Below are 7611 nucleotides of genomic sequence, written 5' to 3'. Positions count from 1 at the left end.
GAAATAATTTACATATACTGTCAATATGAAATTTCCATGAAAGCTTATTGTCAACTGTTATTCCAAGAAATTTTACATGGGAAACATTTTCGAGTGGAGTACCATCTAAAACAATATCAACAGGCAATACCTCAGTAGAATTACTAAAGAGCATACATTTTGTTTTTTGAAGATTAAGAGATAGCTTATTTGCTTTTATCCACTGGGCAACATTTTCTAATTCTGAATTTATTGTATTAACAAGGGTAAGAAGATTATTGTGTGAAAAAATAGATTTGAGTCATCTGCAAAGAGAATAAAAGAAAGAACATCTGATGATCTACGAAAATCATTTATGTAAACATTAAACAACTGTGGACCTAATAAACTACCCTGTGGCACCCCACATTTAACATTTAATATTTGTGAATTACAACCATTTATTGTTCCTGTTCATGAGGTAGCTCCTGAACCACTCCAAGGCCTTCCCGCGCACTCCATAATGATGTAATTTGTTAAGTAAAATATCATGATTGATGGTGACGAAGGCCTTGGAGAAGTCCAGGAACAAACCTATCAGATGAGAAGATTTATCGATAGCATGTGCCACTTTTTCTATAAAACTCAGTAATGCATGTGTAGTGCTATGTTTCTCCCTAAATCCAAACTGAGAATTCGAAAATATATCATTGAATTTAAAGAAATTAATAGTTCTTTTATAAATACTTTTTTTTTCAAGAATTTTTGACAATGCACTTAACAAAGAAATTGGTCGGTAATTATTTACGTCTAATTTGTCACCTTTTTTTAAACAAAGGGATGACTTTTGCTGTTTTCATACTTTCGGGGAAGGTGATAAAATGGGATAAATTAAATATATGAGCTAAAGGATCCGCAATTGCTGATGTCATCGTGTCCAGCACTTTTTTTGGAACTACAATCAGAGACAATATCAATTATCTCCTGAGTGTATGTTGGATTAAAAAATATTGAACTAGAATTTGGTGGACCCAAAAATTCGGAAAAATGTTTTGTGGAGGGAGGAATATTACTTGTCAGGCTTTCCCCAATTGAAGAAAAATGATTATTCAAAATATTACAAATTTGATGAGGATCTTCAAAAATTTCGCCATCGAATCTAATTTTTGTAATATTTGACTTAACATTTGATATATTCATGGCTTGCTTTAAAACTTTCCATGTATTTTGCATATCATGCCTGTAAAATTGTAACTGATTAGTATAATATTTTTTCTTTTCTATACGTATAATTTTCGTCAAAGTATTCTTATAACTAGTATATTTCAACTTTGATTGCTCAGTACGTTTCATTTTAAATCTGTAATACAAATTATTCTTTTTATTTATTGAACGCAAGAGCGATTTTGAAATCCATGGGAGCCTGGGTATTTTTTTATAATTAGCTAATTAGCTGAAAAGAAGCGTCATTTCTGCCTAAACATGAAATAAAATTGAAGAAATGCCCTTTATTTTCCAATATGTTATACACTCCATCAAAGTTCGAGCTAACTAATGAGAGTATAGAGGCCTCACTAAATTGGGGGGGGGGGGGTTTGCTAATAAAACGCCTTTTTCTCCCTTCTTTTTTTTCCTCTCTCTCTCTTTACCAGGCTTTTTTGACCGTTAAATATCTAATTGGAATTTCAATGCACCATTCACATTTTGGGTCATCCGCTTGTTTTGATAATGTAGACTAATGAGACAATTTTCCCCTGAGAATGATTCTAATATCATAAACATTTTCATTATTTATCTGCACACCCCTGACCAGCAGGTCTTGTTTGGATGACAGCCCCCTCCCCCGAAAAGAAAGGGAAAGAAAAGAAAAGAAACATTTCCAAAGCCTTTTTAAAGACTGTATGGAAAAAAAAATACTATTAGCCCGTATGTATACAGAAAACTAATTCATATTGCCCATCCTTGGGGAATTTATTTTTCATGAAAATTACACATTCGATCAACTTGAAACTGACATAATATGGGTAGCAATCATTCCCCCTGCTTTCTGAAAGTGGTTAGTCGAGTGCGAGAAAAGTGATTTTTTTTTTTTTTTGTGGAATTCTCTTTATATTTCCTTTATCCTTGTCCACACATGACATCATAACCTCTTGTAGTCTCCTCATCCAGCGATTCCAACACCAAAACTTTAAAAAATTCCTAACTTTTGCATCAATTGTCCGATTTTCCTCAAACTTTCACTGATGTGTTCTACTACTGTTGCTGCTTTCACTCAATCCACATTTCTCTTTGGGTTTTGGTTTCCTTTAACACGCTATAAACAGATAACGCTTAATTTGCATATAGGGCTATCAGCAAAAGCAGATAATATTGCAGTTAATATTTGTAAATGGCTTGAACGTTTTTCAACAGCAATGATAAAAAAAAAGAAGAAACTGGAATAAAATATCTCAATAATAATGTTCTTGTAATAAAGAACAAGCCATTTTCTAATCAATGTTCACTTTACTTTGTTTTTTTAGCACTTTTTTTTAAAGTTAAGTATATATATTGTAAACAAGATGTAGGAATATCATAATTATACGTTTGCACTGAACATAAAACATATCACCGTTTTTTCACTGGTCTTCTACACTTTGGCCCGAATTCACGAAGGTGGTACAAATGAAACCATGGTCTAAACCATGGACAAAAACCATGGAGCGCCAAGTGTCACACGGAATATTTCGTTACGAAATTTGTCATTTCGTCGACAAAATGACTGTTTCGTTAACGAAATTATCATTTCGTGGACGAAATGTTCATTTAGTTACAAAATGTTGTCATTTCTTTACAAAATAATCATTTCATCGACGAAATTACTGATTTCGTAGCGAAATATCCCATGCGACACTTGGCATTCCATGGTTTTTGTCCATGGTTTAAACCATGGTTTCATTTGTACCACCTTCGTGAATTCGGGCCTTTGTGTTGATGTTTAAATTGTCCTTTTCGTCGTCACTGTCGAGTCATTAAGGTTTGCAAGAAATGTATGCCAAAAGGAATAATCGAATAACGTATAGATTTCACAAAATCTAGGAGTATTACATCCTTATTACAATATGATCTTTGAAGGAAAAAATTCTGATTATAACTTTTCTTGATATAGACGGGAAAAAAATGGGGCTTGTCCGGGAGTCGAACCCGGGACCTCTCGCACCCTAAGCGAGAATCATGCCACTAGACCAACAAGCCTCACTTGCTGCAAGATGGGCAAGTTAAAGTAAAACTAGAGATTGTAATTTGTCATCACTGACAAATTAAGGTGATCCGATTTTTTTTTTTTAATCAATGATTCAAATCCTGATCGCAATAGGCATGACCATGCAGGTTTCATCTGTGTTCAGAGACATTGGCCGTGTGATGTTTGGATTCTCATTTAGAAAAGGGAGTCATATCTACCATCTTTGGTACCAAATCTGTATACGCTATAACGAAGATACAGCAACAAGTACATATGACCTTTGACCCCACTTTGCACAACCTAGATGGCATCTGAGCAAAAAGTGGTTATTTTGTGAAATGATTCTTGTAACATGATCTTTCCGTGTGCAAAATATGGGAAAGATAAGACATGTATTCATCAAGAGACAGGATGAAACATTTGTGACCTTTGACCCTAATTTACATACCCAAGATGGCGTCTGATCAAGTAGTTGTTATTTTATGAAATAATGTACGTGACATGAACTAAACATGTGTAAAATATGGGGGTGATAGGGGCTGTTTTTCTTGAGTTATTGCAAAGAAAGTTGCAGAAACATAGAAATATCTCAATACATCGAAGATAAGCTTTAATTTCAACCAAGTATTTTAACATGATCCCGACATCATATGAAAAATCAAAGAGCACGTAACGATAGCGCAAAGTCTCAGTTACAACATATTAACATCTTAGAAAAATTCACCGGAGGGTAAGTGAGCTAGTGCTCGATAAAGACAATCATGTCAATTTTCACATCTAGAAAAATTCCCTCCCATAGAGATAACACGTCATAACGAAGAAACAGAAAGAAGTACATATGACCTTTTGACCCCACTTTGCACCGACAAGATGGCATCTGAGCAAAGAGTGGTTATTTTGTGAAATGATTCTTGTAACATGATCTTTCCGTGTGCAAAATATGGGAAAGATAGGACATGCATTCACCAAGATACAGGATAAAACATTTATGACCTTTGACCCTAATTTACATACCCAAGATGGCGTCTGATCAAGTAGTTGTTATTTTATCAAATAATGTACGTGACATGAACTAAACATGTGCAAAATACGGGGGTGATAGGATATATTTTTCTTGAGTTATTGCACGGAAAGTTGCAGAAAGAAAGAAATATTTCAATACATCGAAAATAAGCTTTAATTTCAACCAAGTTTTTTGACGTGATGCAGACATCGTATGAAAAAGCAAAGGGCACACTTAAGATAGCACAAAGTCTCAGCTACAACATATCAAAATCTTAGAGAAATTCACCGAAGCATAAGTGAGCTAGTGCTCGATAAAGATAGTCATGTCAATTTTCATTTCCAGAAAAATTGCACTCCCATAGAGATAACACGTAAACTAATCAAATTTGACAAGATTACTTTCAATCCATTTTTACGAGGTGATGCCGTCATCTAATCAAAATATTGTTATTACATTAATGAAAGAGCATTTAATAAGCTACAACATACTGAAATCTGGATGGAAATTGACAAAGGATTAGTGAGATATGCCCGAATAAACTTGAAATTTGATGACGTCATTTTGAAAATTTACTTTTTTTACTTTATTAAGAAATTGCATATCTTTTAATCATTTTGCCAGCATTGCCACCCCATGAAATGACATGTACAACTCATCAGCTTTCAAAATATGTAAAGAAAATGGGGGGTCACCGTCCATCCTGACGAGTAAAATCAGATTTAAAATTGGCGGTTTTTTGGCATAGTTGCACTGTATATCGCCATTGACGCGCGCGCGGAATTTCAAGTTTTAACGGGCCCGTATGACGTCATATTGAGTCGGATTGACTTGAAACTTGGTATAAATATTTCTTGACATTTCAGACATCCGATCATAGTGAAAAAACTTGAAATTTCAATTGCAAATGAGCTGTGCGTGCGTATATGCGCGCGCGCGTACGCGTCCGTCCGATTTTTTCAATTTTTCAAAAAATGCTCCAAATGGTCTGAAACGTGTGCAAAAAAAATTTGAGCTCGATTGGAGCATACAAATATTTCAACGCGCGCGTACGCGCACGTTTTAAGAGAATATATGAATTTTGAGAAATGAGTAAAATGCGCAAAACTTGAAATATATGTGACGTGAATTTCATTGAAAAATTCTATTCCATTAATGAGATATGATTGAGAATGTGTTTTCATATAATGACGTCATAGTGACGTCACGGTCGATTGATCACAATGATACATTAGATTTGTCGTCTTTGGGACATGATGCATACATGGTATAATTTTGAAATTGATAGGCAGCGGACTTTCTGAGCTAACCTCTGCACAACTTTTGGGGAGAAATAAAGAAATAAAGAAGAAGAAAGAATCCGTACAGATACAGAAGGTGATCCGAGAGGATACTCGGATCACCTAATTCACTCCCGAAAGGCAGAATGTGCAGACTTGCAACTTTTATATATTTCCATGGCAACCGTAAACGAGTATGCAGACAAGGCTTCTGACTATAGGTCGGCAGGATGTCACTGCATGCCACGTAGAAACTATTTCACTCACACGCACATAGCACACTACACATACACACACACGCGCACAAAGACAGACAGGCGGACTCACAAACACACTACTATTACAGGGGCTCGTTTCAAATCTAGGGCGGTTTTCAATCATTACAACATAATATTATGCAAATTACGATATTATTGTGATAGCTGAAACCAGGGGTGGAAGAGAGACTTCCACCTTCCTTCTGAAACAAATAGTACTCGCAACACCCAGCTATAGGCACTGTGAGTATTGACGTTGTGACGTAGGAGATACGTGAATTGTCACTTTGAAGATAAAATTGAAATACAGGTGTGGATATTGAGGGTAAGACAGATAACAGTTAAATGATAACAATAGAGTAAACTAGAGGAAGGAAAAGTGACAGATGGAGGAAAACAGAAAGATACAAGCATGAAATGAAAAGTGGAAATCGAGTAAAGCATAACGTACAATAAAACATTGAATGAGTAAGCTGAAAGAAACTTTGATCTTTAGTAACTGAGATTACAATTCAGCATCCCGAAAATGTCGAATTTGTTCATCCATCATAACCATGTCTGATAAAATTTGGCCAGGGAGGTGGAACTTCTACCTCCCTGGTTCGACATAATACCCTTATAGGACAATTTTTAAGTCATTTAAGTCATTCATAGACATGTGGATTGAGTGAATGCAGCAATTTTGTAGAACATATCAGTGGACGTTTTAGGACAATCGGACTATCCGTTCAAAAGTTATAATTTTTTTAAGTTTCTGCACAGTCATTACTGGATAAGAAGACTACTACAGCTTGTGATGTCACAATCATGACTGTGTACAACGATGTAAAGAACATAAAGAAAATTCAACATAATTTTACTTTTCTCGTATAATGAAAGGACTCTTTCAGAAGGCAAGGGGAATTATTTGACCATTTACATCGTACGTCAGTGACAAGTCAAGGAGGGGCACATTTTTTTTTTTCTTTTCACAAAGTAAATTTTGTGAAATTCTCTGTATATTTTCCTTATGGGTCTAGGGCAATTACCCCCTGGGCAATTACCCCGCACCCTTCCCCTGGCCCTAATCCTAATCCTAATCCTGAACCTAACCCTAAACCTAACCCAAACTCCTAACCCTAAACCTAACCCTAACCCTAATCTTTACTCTTACCTTACCACTAACCAGTGTTTGGCCGGGGGGTAATTGCCCTCCGGGGGTAATTGCCCGGATACGTTTCCTTATATCGTTCTACGCATGTGACATCATACACTGTTGTAGCCTTCTCATCCAGCAGTATTAAATATTAATAACTTTTGAACGGATTGTCTGATTTTATCCAAACTTTCACTGACGTGTTCTATTAATATTGCTGCATTAACTAAATCTTCATGTATATGAAAATGGACTTGTCTTTTAACATCCCCTGCGTCCTTATTGCAACAGTTGCAACATACTGAGTATATACCCTCGTGCAGAGAATGGCGAAATACATCACCTCAACCGTTCTGATTAATGACAGATAGGATGCCACGTCAACAGACTGGCGCTACTGGCCCTGCCTTGGTTACCTCTTGAAGAGTGAAAGCTTCTGAAAGTGGAAAAAAAAAACCCTTAAAAGAATGAATTACAGTATTAGAATAAATGGAAGGAGATTTATCAATGTTTGATTGAGTATACACAATTTTCTATGAAGGCTCTATTTTTTTTTCTCTCTGTCAAGTCGATCCAGAAAAGTCGGACTTATATATGCTCTAAAGATGAACTGTAATTTGTTTCCTTGCTCACCAGTTATACGCTGAAAAGATTGAGAGAGAGAGAGAACAACGGAAACAAAGATGATTATTTTCATTATGGAATAAACACGAAGTTTAGGACAACGTTTCAAAAAAAAAAAAAAAAGCCGGAAG

General features: G+C 35.5%; 1 non-coding gene across 1 annotated transcript; it reads right to left on the bottom strand.

The window, feature by feature from the left end:
• Positions 1–3120: 3120 nt before the first annotated feature.
• Positions 3121–3192, bottom strand: Trnap-agg (transfer RNA proline (anticodon AGG)). Its single transcript has one exon. It is a non-coding gene; the product is annotated as a tRNA-Pro (tRNA).
• Positions 3193–7611: the final 4419 nt, after the last annotated feature.

Source organism: Diadema setosum, chromosome 2 (genome assembly GCF_964275005.1).
Source record: "Diadema setosum chromosome 2, eeDiaSeto1, whole genome shotgun sequence".
NCBI classification, from domain to species: Eukaryota; Metazoa; Echinodermata; class Echinoidea; order Diadematoida; family Diadematidae; genus Diadema; species Diadema setosum.
The sequence above is the reverse complement of the archived record's forward strand: the minus strand, read 5'-3'. Positions and strand labels throughout refer to the sequence as shown.